This window comes from Desmodus rotundus, chromosome 12 (assembly GCF_022682495.2).
Source record: "Desmodus rotundus isolate HL8 chromosome 12, HLdesRot8A.1, whole genome shotgun sequence".
Classification (NCBI taxonomy): domain Eukaryota; kingdom Metazoa; phylum Chordata; class Mammalia; order Chiroptera; family Phyllostomidae; genus Desmodus; species Desmodus rotundus.
Window position 1 is genome coordinate 99699312 of NC_071398.1, and position 15274 is coordinate 99714585.

Here is a 15274-nt window from a genome sequence, read left to right on the forward strand (position 1 = left end):
TTTTCTCCCTCCCCCTCTTGCACACACACACCCATGGGGTGGGGGGGGAGTGGCCCAGTTTGCTGCAGACCTACCACCTGCCAGGACCCTTAAGGGAAGAGCCTGGGTCCTCGGCTGTTTTTAGCAAGCAGCACCTGGCGTCCAGGGTGCAGAAAATAAACGCCTTCCATCAAAATGCCACAGCCTAGGCCCTCAAGCTGCTCTATCAGAGACCCTGGTGAGAGGATTCATAAGAAATGACCAAGGCAACTGTTTCCAAGTGGAACAAGCTCTTTAAAAAACACACGGAGACACTCCTGATCACTTCTAGGTTTCCTCCCTCTCCCGGGTGGCCTGCGGGGCATCTCCAAACACCACAGGGCTCGCTGGTGGCATGGTTACTCACAATTAGCTTTAGGGATAAAATCGCCACACAGGTTGGTACCACATGCTCTTGATACATAACAGAATATATATATATATATATATAAAAGACTTTCTCCATCAGCTATGAAAAGGCTGGAAGAGGAAAGGCCAACCCAGGTGTGGCTGGTTGGTGATTGGGGGCCAGGGCTCTGTGTTCCTCATCTCGGTGAGCCCAGCGCCCAGTGCGATGTCTGGCGCGGTGTCAGTGCCCAGTGAATTGAGTTTCATGGTTGGTGAACTAGAGCCCAGAGCTAACGATGCCGCCTCTGCCACTGTGCTCCTGTTCGCAAAAAACCAACGAGCCTGCTGATAAACTCTGCTGAGTAGGACAGCTGGGAAATTGAGCCAGTGACTCACCACTGTCATCTGCACTTTCCAGGAGCTGCCTTGATGTGTGACCTGCAAGCCTCATCACCTCCCGACTTCGACGGGAGCCGCCCCAGTGCTGGCGGGTACGGCCCTAGCCGAGCCAATAAAGTTCTTGTATCCAAACATAAAAAAAAGAACAGTGGTCAGTAGCAGTACTGAACCACATTCCCATCGGAATCACATGCACCTGGCAAAATTTATGTGGAGCTCCTCTCTGAAAAGGCACAAAGAGACCCTCTCTGGCTGGGGTCCCAGGTGAAGGTTTGGGAGCTCCTTCTTAAGCCCCTCTCTCCTCTGTCTGACCTTCCAGCCCCTGTGCCCACTATTCGCCCTGCTCTGCACCCCAGGGAAAGCCGCTTCTCCACTGTCTCCGGAACCTCAGAGACCAGCACCACGATGTACCCACTGATCCAAGACGGACCCTTGGGAGTCTGCCCATGTCTCCCGTAACACCCACCCGCACGCGCACACACGTCCAGCAGGGCCAGCGAGTCTCCCTCAGTCTCTGCCGGGGGTCGGGACATCCTCCTTCCCGAGTTCTGCACCCTGTTCCCGGGCTCCAGAGAGAGGACAGCTGTACATGCAACGCGCCTTCCTGCTCTTTCTGTGCATGGGAAGTTTAACTGAGCTCATAGCTCGGGGGGTGTGCTTAGGTGGCTACGGCATCGCGGTAACAGATGAGACTCGGGACCTGGATAAACGCTCCCAAACAGGCACCCTCACTCTTCAGCACCTTGGAGAGAACCCGCAACGGCTGCAGGGAATGAGAACCAGGCAGGGGCTTTAAACGGCTCCTCACCCTTGGTGGAGGGATGGGGAGAAAAGGCATACAACTGTAATTGAATAACAATAAAAATTTAAAAATAAAAATAAAAATAAAACCTGCCTGACGCCTCGAAGGCACGCACCTGACAAAGGAGCTGAACAAACAGGACAAGGCACAAGAACGGGCCATTGGACTGGAAATGGAGGAGATTACTGCGGACCTTGGGCTGGACAAGGTGCGCTGGTACCAGACTCGCTCCGCTAGGCTTGCAGCCAGGGGATTCTACAGGCCATATATGGATGGGTGTTCACGTGACCCCCATAGGGACAGGCACCGGTGTCGCCGCCAATTCTACATTTTAATTTCTGAAATAATGAATACAGTTCGAACTAATGAAAGCAAGACAAAAGCGGCACTGTTTCCCATTCGCTTCCACCAGTAAGGGGCTTCACTTTTCCCAGTGAGGTGAGCGGAGGCTGACCCGGCGCATCACCAGGTGGCTGTGCGGCCTCCCCACGAGGTCGGAGAGTGGGAGCCGTTGTCCCGAGCCCTCGCTCACAGAACAGTTAGGAAGTGAGAGCACCCTGTGGCCGCGAGTGTGGACCCTGCTGCCCCCGGCGGTGGAAGAGGCGCCCACCGGGGGTGGGCCCACTGCCTGCCCGGGGGTTGAACCTAGTAAACAGACGTCCTTAGGCCTCTTTAATTTTTACACTAATCGCCAGCATTTTAAAAATCAGGAGATTTCACATAAAATAAAGAATTCCAGCATCTCTTAAAAACACACACGTTCTAGAAACATTGGCCCTTGAATTTTCACACAACAAAGCCCACCCGGCATGGAGTAGCAGTTGTCCCCTTTCACTGGGATTAGAAGTCGCAACACCGCCACGGCCCCCAGCACCCCACCCGCGTGGTATCAGCCCTGTGCCGCCCACTATTTACCTTAAGCGCACGGCCCTTGGGGTTGGAGCCTGAGGTCCCCCACTATGAAATAGAAGGACCAGATGACCCCAGAGATTGACACTTGGTCACGCCTGGGAAGACAAAGTATCGGGGAGGAATCGCAGTGTTTCTCTCCCCCAGCCCCCCAAAGGGCAACAAATCTTTGGTGCGTTGCTACCGGCATGCGCCTTGTCACTCTGTGTACTGTGGAGATACATACACTTCATATGTCTTTGTATAGCCTAGTGTAGATGTTTGGGGGGATCCACGCTACGGCTCAGTGTCGCCTTTGCAGAGGGTCTGGGCAAAGCGGGCGCGTGAGCACGTGTGCATCCCGTGTGCACATGGCAGACGCTCACGGGTCTTTCCTGAGCGACTGAGTGAAAGGCTGAAGATGCTTATCAAAATCCTAAACCCTGAGAATTGTTATGAACTGCTGGATGGGGGTGCCTTATGGCCCCTGAGTCCGCTGTACTTCTTTTTTCTTCTCTGTCCCCCCAGGTTTAGCCCAAGAGCGAGAATAGAGCTGTAATTAAAGCCCACGAATTAATTGTACATGGAGCTGGTTGATCAACCATCATTTAGTCACTTGCATTGGTTTCGTGTGGTTTGATGGTCCATTCATCACGTTGGTGGAGCCAGGATTACGTGGTTTGGAGATGGGGCGCTGGCCCTTCTCTGTCGCGGGGCTCTCTGGCCGAAGTTTGCTCGTCCCTAAAATTCTCCATGGCCCTTTTCTGTTTTATGTCTCTTTTTCTGTGGAAACCAATGCCGCTGGGGGTTAGAAGCGGGAGCCGCAGAGCCAGCAGAACCTGGCCAGGAAGACCAAGGAGAGATTGGTTTTCCCCATCAACCGAGGCAAGGAGGTCCCCGATGCCAGGGCGGCAGTCCATGGAGGCACAAGAGCGGGACCCTGAGTAAACCCCAGGGAGGAAAACAGGCACAATGAGGAAGTCCGGCTGGAGGCTGAGGGGCTTCTAGAACAACAGCGGGAAAAGTACTGCCCACTGAGAACCGAGCCACTGAGCAGGAGTCGTGCTGAAGCCACCGGAAACAGCCAGGGAGGCGTAGGAGTAACACGAATATGAGCTGAGGGACAAAACCAGGGAGCCCAGGCAACTTGGGGCAGCAGGCCCCCCGCAGCCAACAGACGTCCGCGGGGACACAGCCCCCGAGTCCAGCACAGACTGCAGAGCTCTCCAGAGGGAGTGCGTGGTAGTGTTTGTCGGTGGGAATTCTATCCCTCAAAGCTCAGGTGCGCCTCACCACTTAAAAACCGCTACCGCGAAGAAAACGACGGGTCCCCGCGATGACCCCTTTCCACGAAAGGGCTCACTGCAAGCGCATCTTAAACAGAAGCCTCTCGCCTTTGAAACAGAAAGTTAAAACATTTCTCCTGATGGAGGTTTTTTCGCAAACAGACGTGGATAGATAGGTGGAGTTCAGAAGCAGCGCCGCACTGGGTTTGCCTGCGCCCCACCTGACCCGGCAGCAGGCACAGGGGGACGTCAAGGCCTTGCAGGGAGTGTGGGCAACGCTGGGCCAAGGTCAGCGTTGGGGCCGGGGGACGTTACCCAATGCTGGATGCAGGAGGTAGGACCCAATGTGGTCGTTACTGCAATCTGCCCCCATGCCCAGGGGCACCTCAGCACCGACCAGTGGTGCCCCAGACTTGAAGGCTCCTGCAGTCATGTCTTCCAGCCTCTGACCACGCCTCCAGCCACCCCATCTGCGGCAAAACGGCACAGTCGGCTTTTCTGGAGTTGACTGGAGGCCACACTTGGGAGGAAAAGGCCGACTCACCGTGCCGGTGGCTGGCTTGGCACAACCATGGAGGCAGAGGACTGTGCCCATCTGACCGAGGGAAGGTTCTGCTGGGTGTGAGCGCTCCTCTTCCCGCAGAAAGTGAGTCACGGTAAGAACTGAGTGCCAGAGCTCCCTCCTGCTCCTTGGGGTGGCAGAGTGTGACCACATCCCCGAGAAGGCCCCTCCCTTTGCTGAGAGGGAAGGCACCGCAGAGGGAGGAAGAAACTGCTCCGGAGCTGCTGCCGGGTCCCCTTTGGTCTTGACTCCTGTGTCCCGGATGATCTCTCTGCCACTTGGTCTTGCTGCTGTAAAAGCGCCTCCCCCTCAGCAACATCTCAGCCAAGAAAAGCAAACTACTGAACAAGAGGACACACAGCTTGTCTGTCATTGGGGTCACCCGAGGCCAGTGAGTTCTTATGGGAGGAATTGGGTGTCCTCACAGTTCGTATGTTGAGGCTCTAACCCTCAGGACCGCAGAATGTGACCTTATTTGGGGAAAGGGTCCCTGCAGCTGTTGTGAGTTAAGCCGGGGTCATGCTGGACAGGCCACCGAAGGAACGCCTTAGGGGCGAGCAAGGCAGGGATGGGGAGCAGGCAGCAGGAGCCGGGGAACGCCGAAACGAAGATCTCACGGAAGCACCAGCAGCTGGGAGACAGGCAGGAACCGGCCCCACCGGTGCCTCGATCTCAGGCTTGTGGCCTCCAGGGCTGGGAGACAATAAACTTCGGTTGTTTAAGTCACTCTGACTGGGGTCCTCATTGTTACAGAAGCCACAGGAAGCAAAAATGTGGTACCCATGTCATGGGCCATTCCACACCCCTTGTCATGCTCACTCCCTGCCCCCAAGACTGCCCAACCCCCATCCCAGGGGAGGACACAGGCTGAGCTCGCAGGGCCCCCAAGCCCGGGCTCCGCCCCAGGCTCTGCCCTCCCTTCGCGGAGGATTCCTGTACACAGTGGCTGACCGAGGGTCACGGCAAGGCCGAGACCAGCACAGCAGTTCTAAAGGTAGGCACCCCCTCGTTGTGCGGTGGGCTGTGTCAGAATGAATGAGTCCTTCATCGAGTCCTTCTCGACTCAGTGATATTTTCAGGGTCGCCAAAGAGTTTCCTATTTAAAGGTGCCCTGTGGGAGACCCTCTTGTGCAGCAAAGGGTCTTTTTGGGACTGTAACAGAGTGCCTGTCTCCCGCAAGCCGGACTTGTTCCCATAGCAGAGGCGTCTGTGGGAGTAGCTGCCTTCCCTCCGCACCTCTGCCAGGGTGGGCGGGGCTCAGGCAACACTCCCGTCCCCCCCGTGGTTAGTGACGGCGTGAAGGACGCCCACCAGTGGCACTCCCTTCAGATGCACGTGGTGTCCGGGATGACTCCCTCCCCGCCTTGTTTCAAGCCTTGATGAGCCTCTTTAAACCGTTGCTCAAATAGAAAAAAGGAAAAACATCATTTTGTTAAATGCCAACATTTAGCTGTGAATTTCTCCCTGACTGTCGCTGAGCTTGGTTGTGTGATGACCAGTGGGAATACCACCATGGTTGCAAATGGGCAGGCACCCCATTTCCTCCGAGGCTCTGCCTTTAGGCTGCCTGCCCTTGGGGGCTGTGGGTGCCCTCCCTGACCCCGTGAGGGACAGCTGTGGCCGCAGGGACAAGAATCTCACTACTTTAATAACTGCCTCTGCTTGGGGATGCAGGCTGCTAACGCTTTAGGTTCCTTTCAAGGTTCTTTCCTGCAATCGCTTTTATATTAATTAAGTAGTTGAGCTCACAGCGTCCGCTGAGGGTCCAGGTGCTGAGCGCTGTCCTTGGTCCTGAAGAGGCAAGGACTCCGGGTTCCAGCGCACCCCTTGCTCCTGGGGTCTGGTGGAAGGTACCCGTGCAAGACAACGACGACGACGATGAGTGAGGTGATGGAAGGGCAGACAGAGACACTCAGGAAACACAGAACAAAAACCACTGTGCTCTGCTGGAAACAGCAGGATCCGTTTCCCAGAGTCGGGCATCCTCACGAAGACTTGGAGGCTGAGTAGGAGTATGCCAAATGCGTCACGTGACAAAGGGCACCTCAAGAGGGGAGAGACATATGCGCGTGCCAGATGCAGAGGTGAGGACCTGCTGTTTGGAGGCTGGTGGGTGGCTAGACACTGGGGCTGCGGGAGTCGCGGGAAGTGAGCTTCACACGGGTTTCTGGGGCAAGATCAAAGGCTCTGGGGCCTAGTCTGCAAGCAACAGGGCGCTGCTGAAGGGCTCTGCCCGGGAGGGAAGGGGCTGGCTGAACGTGGGGGCACGGGCAACGCGTGGGGTGTGCGCGAGGGAAGCAGTAGTGCGGGTGGAGAGAGGGATTCAGGGATTCGCGTAACGGTGACAGGTCAGATTGTAAACGTGTGTCCCTGGGAGCTGGGAGAGAATACAGGCCTCGGGTGACAGCACACCCCGGGCTTGTGCCTGCAGGTGCCCTCGCCAGAACTGGTGATAGGGCCCGAAGAACACTCCTTCAGAGAGCAGACATGGCGAGGAGGCTTCCAGATGCGAGGTCTCGGTCCACTCCTCCAGGGGTGGTGCGGGGCCTGCTCCCTCATTCCGACCCTGGGAGTCATCTCTGAGCCACGGACCAAATGAGTTCCCTCCACAAGCACACCGACAGGAGGCATCAGTCCTCATTGTCCGCGGGGCGGTTTCTTGGGCCGGTTTTCAGTCACATGTAACAGAACCCCTTCTGTCTACCTTACACAGAAAAGGAGTCTGTTTAAAATACTGGGCAGCTCAGAAAGTGTCCAGGAGGGCCAGGAGGCCAGGCCGGGAGGTGGCAGGACCAGGCAGCACACTGGGACCACACTGTGGGTGGCTTCTATGGACACCCCACCGCAGGGAGCAGCGGCACAGTGCACACACCCCTGGGAGCCCCAAACTCCACCTTCGCTGCCCTCCGGTAGCCAAGGGCCCTGAGGCCCCCTGGATCAGAAAGTGGGGTGCAGCTCCTGCTCCCGACACTGTGCCTTCTGGATGGAAGTGTCCCAGTTGTGCGTCTGAGAGTCGGAACTGGGAGTTGTGGGTGCGACCAGCAGCCAGCAAGGCTGGGGGTGTGGGTGCCCCACTTTCCCTTTGGGGAGCAGAGGCTTACAGTGAGGAAAAGGCCTAACATGGAAGGGTTTTAACAGGGTTAAACAGAAATGTTAAAATGGTTGAAGGAAGACGCTAGAATCCAGTGACCTGCTCCTCTTGGGGCTTGTGACTCGCCGTTTGCGGCACGTCACAATTTTCGACTTTAGACTGTAGCTCTTCCCCAGACTGGAGAGCGCCCGCGGCAGGGGAGGCGTCGTTTAGGCTTTCTGCCGTGGTGTTGGGGGAGGAGCTCAGCAGGCGTGTCCGTCCCTGAGCCCAGGGCAGCGACCGGCCTCTCCCTCCACACATTCGCTCGGTCAGCCTTCACTGGGGGCTGTGGGGCGTCCTGCCCGGTGCCAGGCTGCAGCCGATTCAGGGGGCATGTGGGACACCCACGTGCTCACACTCTGCCGTCATCAGGGCCCCCTGTGCACAGAGACGGTGCCTGTGTCTGCCATCGCTGCCACCACCTGTCGTCCTTACAGGAGCCACCCGGTTTGCCCAGGGAGGCGAGAGCGTCCCTTGGCCCAGCCCCCCTGGCTGCCCCCCATGGGGTTGGTGTCTCTGGATTCTGGCTCCATGAAACGAGCCCAGAAGGGAAATGGTACCGAGTCCCACGGAGGCTGAGGAAAGACTTTTCCAGGCCGGAGGGAGAGGCTTTGCCCCCAGATAACGTGGTCTCCCTCTGTCTCCCCGCGAGGGCGGTCATCAGGACGCGCGCCCATCCAGGGCACCAGCTGCTCTGCAGCGCGGGCAGCTGCCTGGCTCATCCCTCGTCCGGCAGGGGTCGGAGTCACTGCGAGGAAAGAGAGTCATTCATCATCACCGTGCCAAGGACTTCATCCTGCTCCCGAGAGGCAGGCGTGAGGCGCTGGGCGGACGGCTTCAGTCCGCAGGCTGAGTTCCCGTGTTGAGAGGTTAGGAGGCCCCGTGGGGCTCGGCCTGTTTCCCTGGAAACACAGACAGAAATCTTCTTCTAGGGAGCCGGGCAAATCCACTGCGGCGGGCGGCCATGCCCAGCCCTGCCAACTGATGTCAGCGACTTCCAGCCAGTGGGGCAGTGGCCGCCCTGAGAGGAGGGGGAGGTGACTCACCGCCCCGGCCCCCAGCGCCCAGGGGCTTCTGTGCCTTGCCCTGGGGGAGCCTGTGGGAAGGCCCTGTGTGGACGGATGTCTGCTCTGGGCAGGGCGGAGCGGGTCGTGCGGATTCGGGCACCTTGACCTTTGTCTCTTGCTCCTACCACATCCGAGCTTCCCTGCTGGAGGCTTTTGTGACCACGGGGCCATTCCTGCGGATTTGAAGCTTTGCCAAGGCCAAGTCTCTCAGCAATCCCACCTTAAGTTGCCTGATGTCTCCACACACTTGCACCCAAGATGCGGGAACAGTGACTGAAGGTTCTCTCTTCAAGCAGCTAAAAGGCAGAACAGCATGAACAGAACAGCAGGTTCCAGTCCTTGGACACCAGGTGGGGGAGGGCGGGGCCAGGCGGGGGAGGGCGGGGCTCCCTGCAGGAGGAACAGAGACTCGTGCTACCTTTGGTGGTGAAGGGGACTTTGTAGCTGTGATTGAACTAAGAATCCTGAGAGGGGAAGATGACCCTGCCTCATCCTGGGGGCCCACTGCCACCTGGAGAGTCCTTATCAGTAAGAGTAGGGGTGGGGGGTGCAGGAGCTGGGAGTGAGGGAGACAGGAAGCCCCACGCTGCTGGCTTTGTTGTGGAAGGAGGGGCAAAGAGCCGAGGAGTCCGGGCAGCTTCTAGAAGCCAGGAAAGGGAGGAAGCTGCTTCTCCCCGACAGCCACCAGTTCTTGCTGACACCTTGATGTCAGCCCAATGAGGTCCACGTTGGACTTTTGACCCCCAGGACTATGAGACGATAAGTTTGTGTCATTCTAAGTCACAGCATCTGTATCACTTTGTCAGTGGCAATAGAAAACAGACACGAAGCGGGAACAGGCCCAGCTCATTCTGTGGAGCCTGCAGCATTCTGAAACCCCTTACAATGAAGACACCGCGCACCGGAAACACACAATGTCAAAACCAAGTTCTAACAGAGCCAGTCGAACGATACACAGAGGGGCTAGTTCATCGTGATGGAGGGGGCTTCACCGGGAAAGTCACTGTGGTTTATTGTTCCGTGATTCTCCAACCTGCTCCCGATTCCTTTCATGGACCTGGGCTCCAGCCCCCAATCCTACGTCATCTCCATCGTCCCCATTCTACTGCCTTTAACTCAGGATCTGTCCCCACCTGCCTTCTCTCCCTCACTTCCTGGATGTGCGAAGGGCCTCCGTGAGGCTCCACCACAGGCGCTGAGCTCTCTGGCGATCCCCCCTTCATTCTTCAGGTCTCATCTCCTGCCCCCAGTGGTTTATCAAGGTGTTTCCCCAAAACAGAACCAGGAAGAAATCTGCAGCTAGCCACAAAGACCATCTCTTTGAATTACATGCACAAACAGGGAAACTGAGGCTCCAAGGCTTCCTGTGACTGCCCAAGGCTAGGGAGGAGGCACCGCTTCCGATCCGATGTTAATTAAGGCAGACAGCCGCAGACACAAACTTTCCAGGGAGGCGCCCGGGGCCAGGCCGGGCGCCTATTTTAAGGTACAATCAATTGTGCTCCGAACATTTTATAGACACAGCTGGGCTTCTCCGCCCAGCTCTGCGGGGGCTTGTGAAACACAGCTGTGATGTGCGGCCTGCCGAGCGCTTGTCCCCTGCTGGTGCAGGACCACGAGCGTCACCCCTGCCTCGGGAAGTGCCAGCACTAACGCTCCCACCGTGTGTGATGCCTCCTGAGCCATGCAGACGAAACTGGCTTCTACTGCACTGAACACAAACCCCCATCTAAAGGGATTCGAAGGTTCTCTCCCCTTCCCTTCTGCACGGATTTCTTCCTGTACTGCTCGCTGCCTTTATGATACTGGATTAGGACTTGTTTTCATAAATAATAGTGTCCAGCACTAAGAGAAATAAGTACTTATTCCCACGGTCCATGCTCACGGAGATTTCTGCCCTCGGGTGGTAGTCGGTCAGCCTGGACTGAGGCCCTGGTGGGGTCTGGTGGGTGAACACAGCTCACATCTGTGCTCCCCACACGATGGTCCCTGGGGGTCCCTCCCCCCACTCCTCACACCTCCTGATGTATCTCCAGGCACGTGCCCCCATCATGGGTCATCCAGAAGGCGTGGGACCTGGGATGCACAAGCAGATCCCGAAGCTGCAGGTGACAGAAATGCATCTTGTCCCGTGAGTACATCACGGGTGCAGCGGCAGGAGCAGAGCGGGCGGGTCCAGGAGTGGCGAGGAGGTAGGCTTCACAAGGGACATCTGTGAGCACGTGGCAGGGACAGTCCCCACAGTGGGGCTCGGGGACCTGTCTCCGCCCAGGGTGAGGTAGGGCCTCAGCTCTAGAAGGACCAAGATTCTGCACAGGTGACCAAGATGAGGTCACCCACTCATTCGGTGCGCATTCTGTGAATGACCCCTGTGAAGGGGGCCTTGGTTGGATGGCTGGAGAAACAGCAACAAGAAACATAAACCTAGCTCCTCCCCTCAGGGAGCTTAGAATCTAGCAAGGAAGACAGATCACAGTGAAATGACCCCAGAAATGACTGGTCAATTACTAAAAGGGTAAGTGTGGTGAGGAGGAGGTGCCAGGGGCTCCCAGAGTGCCCGACGGGGAGCCCCTCAGGGCCTGGGAGGTCGAAAGCATTGTGGAGGGGTGGCATTCAGTTGAGCTCCGGTGCAGGGGTTGGTGGAAAGGAAGACATCGGTGCTTCCAATAACCTATGACGCGGTTACCTGTCTGCTCTATTCCGGGCGCAGTGTGGAGCATCGGAGACATACAAATGAACAAAAAGGCAAAGGCCCTGCCCTTGGGGAGTGTGCACGTTTGTGGGACGTGCACGTGGAGGGCACAGGGGGTAGACACCGCGCCACGCTCGGCACCTCCACGTGGCTGAATGTGAGAGGGAGCCTGGCCACGAGGCTGAGGGTCGGGAGGGGCTAGGCCACAGTCTTTATCCCACAGGGTGCGAGGTGACAAGGGGCCCATCCTCCCAGATTCTGGGGAGGCAAGGGCCGCGTCTTACTCTCCTCTGTCTCCAGGCGGCAGCTGCTTAGATGTGAATGAATGAAGGAAGGAATGAGTGAGTGAATGAATGCTCGGGTCTAGATCGGCTGGTGACCAATGAGAAGTGTGTTTGAGAAAGACAAATCTCAGCGTCGTGTATAAGGAAGAACCGAGACTAGGGGACCAGCTAGAAGGAAGCTGGGTCAGTGGTTGCCACGTCGGTTTGCTCGGCCACTTACTTATGTGTATACGTCGGTGCCACCATGCTGATCCGTTCATCCATAAAACAGACACGCAGAGAGAGATTTTCATAGGAAGGGCTGAAAGTGGAAATTCTATTCTCCCTCTGCTCCGTGGGAGATCGTTTGGAGGCCAGTGCTGAGTGGCGAAGGTGGAGGGGTCCGCAGCCAGAAACGGGATGGCCAGGAGGGGGCGCTGGCTGGTGGGAATGAGGCATCCCCTGACGGAGCCGGAGAAATGGCCGAGTGCCCCATCAGAAACATTGAGGGCTGCTGGCCTTGGGTGAGGGCGAATGCTGGGGCCAGAGGGGCAAACTTGGAAGCCAGGACAGGAAATAATAGTTTAAACCCGTAACCCAGGCCAGTTGCCTGAGGGAGTCCAGGTAGCAAGGAGGGACCCTCAGGAACACCACCGTGGTGGCGAGGGTGGGGGGAGGGGGGTCAAGAGGGGCCAGGGAGAAAGGAGAATTGGGATTCGCGGAATCGTGGGTGGAAAGAAGAGCATCGAAGCGTACGGGTAAGGACAGAGAAGGGACTCAGAGTATCACAGACTGTGCAGGGGACCTTCAACGGGACAGCCGAGGAGCTAGAGCACGGCTCTCCCGAGTCTGCAGCCCGACTCGGGGCGAGGTGGGGTGGGGGGCTTGGGGAAGAAAGACTAGCCACCCACCGGCAGCAGCTGCCTCGTCCTGGGGCTGAAAACCACCCGCCAAGCAGAGGTCCTCGGCCACTGTCCACTCGAGCTGAGTGTCTTGGCCTGGCCTAGAGGAGAAACGGTCCCTCTGCCTGGAAGTGGTGGTAGGAAGTGTCCACGACCAAGAAAAAGAGCTGTTCCTTCAGTCCTGTCCTCTCAGACCGTACAGGTTCACTTAACCTCTGCCCGTGTTCAGAGCGAGACAGAAACCCGCCCGCCTGGCTCTCCCACAGCGCCGCAGGCAAACCCCTCAAAGCTTCTGGGAGTCTGCCCTGCGGTTTCTGAAAGCCTGGCCAAGGTCAACTGGAAAATCGGCCCTTCCTTGTGACCCAGAGTTTCTCAAAAGCTCCCTTGACAAACTGAGTGATGAGTCAATGGACAGGAAGAATGAAGTCGGAGATGGCCCTGCTTCTGGGAAGGCCGGGCGTGGGGTCACGGGAGGCCGAGTGAGTGGCCCGAGGGGGGAAGGCGAGGCCGGCCCGCCGGGAGTGTGCCCCCGGGCCCTGACTCGGGGAACTGAGGGCTGTCTCATGCATGGAGACATCACAAGCGTAGAGCACAAGGGAGCGTTTGTGCTGTGCCCCGAGACCAAACTCGAACACAGCCACAAGGGGTGAGTGTCGCCAAGGTCTGGTCGAGGCACTGTTTCCACTTCTCAGTGCCCAGAACAGACAGCCCTTGACGGGGTGCAGCAGACTCCAAGACAAAGGGCGGCACTCAGCCTCGGGCGGGCAGGCTTGGGGGGTTGGGGGGGTGGCAAGGGAGGGGCTGTGCGGAAGGAGGCGGGGTGAAAACATAGGCTTGCTGTAGGCACGGAGACAGAGCTCAGGTGTTTAAAAAATAACCCGAGTCATTCAAACATTTATCGAGCAGCTCCTAGGTGCCAGGCGCGAGGCTGGACGACAGGAACTGATGACTCATTCCCCTGGGGAGTGGGCTGCCTAGCGAGGGGGACAGGTGTGATCCGACCGCTGTGGACCAGCATGAAAGATGCAGACAGGATGCTAAGAGATGCGGGGGAGACGCACCACGCGGAGAGAGAAAGACAAGCTTACAGGAGTGGCCCAGAGGCAAGGGTGGGTTTGGCCGGCGTTCACTTGAGTGACAGGCAGCAGTGGCCTGTTGGCTCTTGCAGATCGAATGTTCATGCGTGGAAACAGCCTCCACTGAAAGGCCCCTGTCACGAGTGGGTTTGCTGAGACACAGGTCTGAATGGCCAGCATGCCCTTGCCAGCCACTCAGCCAGCGAGCGGACCACGCCCAGCGCCTGGTGCTCCGGTCCCCGCACAGCGAGCTCTGCTCTGCTCCGGGACATCTACGGGGCGACTCTCAGGCTGGGGTTCTCGCTGATTTTTTTTTCCCCTTCGCAGAGTCAGGGAACTAGGGAGTTAATAAGGTACAGATGTCACAAAGTAAGGAGTTTATTTTCATGGCGAAGTTTACTTAAGCCGCCTTAGAAATTACCTTGGCCCTGTATTTATAGAACCATTATAGAGTCCCCCCCGCTTTTCAGTTACACTTTACGCTTTTTATAGTGGAAATTACACGTCATGGTGACATGCGTGATTTTGGAGACTCGTGAAGGTCATGGGTGAACACTCCGAGAATGTCAAGAGTTCAAGTCTGTGACTAATGAGTTACATTTTCCTGGCACTCTACTGGAGAGAGCACGGTCTCATGTTAAGTCTGGAAAAAAAGATTTTTTTTCCTTTATATGACTTTCCTCTAATTTGGGGAAGGCTTTGGCGTGTGCTCCCAGCAGACAAAGGACGATATTTATGCACAAAATTGCAGCCTGACAGAACTCCCATCGGCGAAGATAACTAAATTCCCCCAACCGGGTGCTTTTCTCTCGGTCCATTTCCTGGAACCGAAAACCCTCTGCACCTCCAGCTCTGACCCCTGCTCACCACCCCTCCGCACACCTCGACGTTAACGCGGCAACTCACAGCCTCAGTCCGCCTCCCCTCCTGTCCCCGGGCTCGAACTTATTCACCAAAGCCAGAAAATTCAGAGTGGGCCAGACTCTTCCCGGGGACACACGACCCGTCACCAAGTCGAAATCACCTCTCCCGTGCAGCCAGGCCTCTGCAGCCCCGCGGCCCTCCCCCTGCGCTGGGCCAGGGCATCTGCCGCCACGACGTCCTGACACCTTGCTTGTAACGACGCTTGCTCTGTCCTCCAAATTGACAGAGAGTAATTCTCCTCAAAAGGCAAAGCTCGCCTCCATTGGCTTCCACGCACGACCAAGGTGGGGTCCAACCAGGAGCCGGCTGGGGTTCTGACGCCCGTGGTCTGCACAGGACTCCTCGGCCGGGACCTGGGTCTCTCCTTCACACCTCCGTGCGTTTGCCTCTGCCCACCCCGAGCCCCCACCCCTTTCACCCCTCTCTTCTCGGTGAGCCCCTGCTGACATCTTGAGGATCCAGGCCAGGGCCACTGCTTCGAGACAGCCACGAGGGACTCTCTCCGAGGCTCTACTGCCCTAGCGCCCGCAGAACTGGGCGCACTGCTAAATCACGCATCAGTGTCCAGGGAGGGCTCGTCAGCAGGCCGGTCTTCCGTGACCCTGAGCTCCTGGTCATCTCCGAATCCCAGGGCGTGGCACACTGTCCGTTCCCGCAGGCAGCCAGCGTTTGCTGGGAGAAGGGGTCGCGGTCAGGCTTTGTGGCTACCAAGCAAGGCGAGAGAAGCATTCACCCAGGGGCCGAACCGCCTTTTTGCGAGCTGCAAAGCGAATCAAGGTGCCAGAAAAGTCTAACAGGGATGAAGGGCGCCTAGATCTCCACCAATTTTTAAATCACTCATCACCCCTGCTCTAGCTGAAGACCGACTCTAGCCAGCCTCCTGCAGCCTGTTGGTCCGAGTGTCTCACACTTGGGCA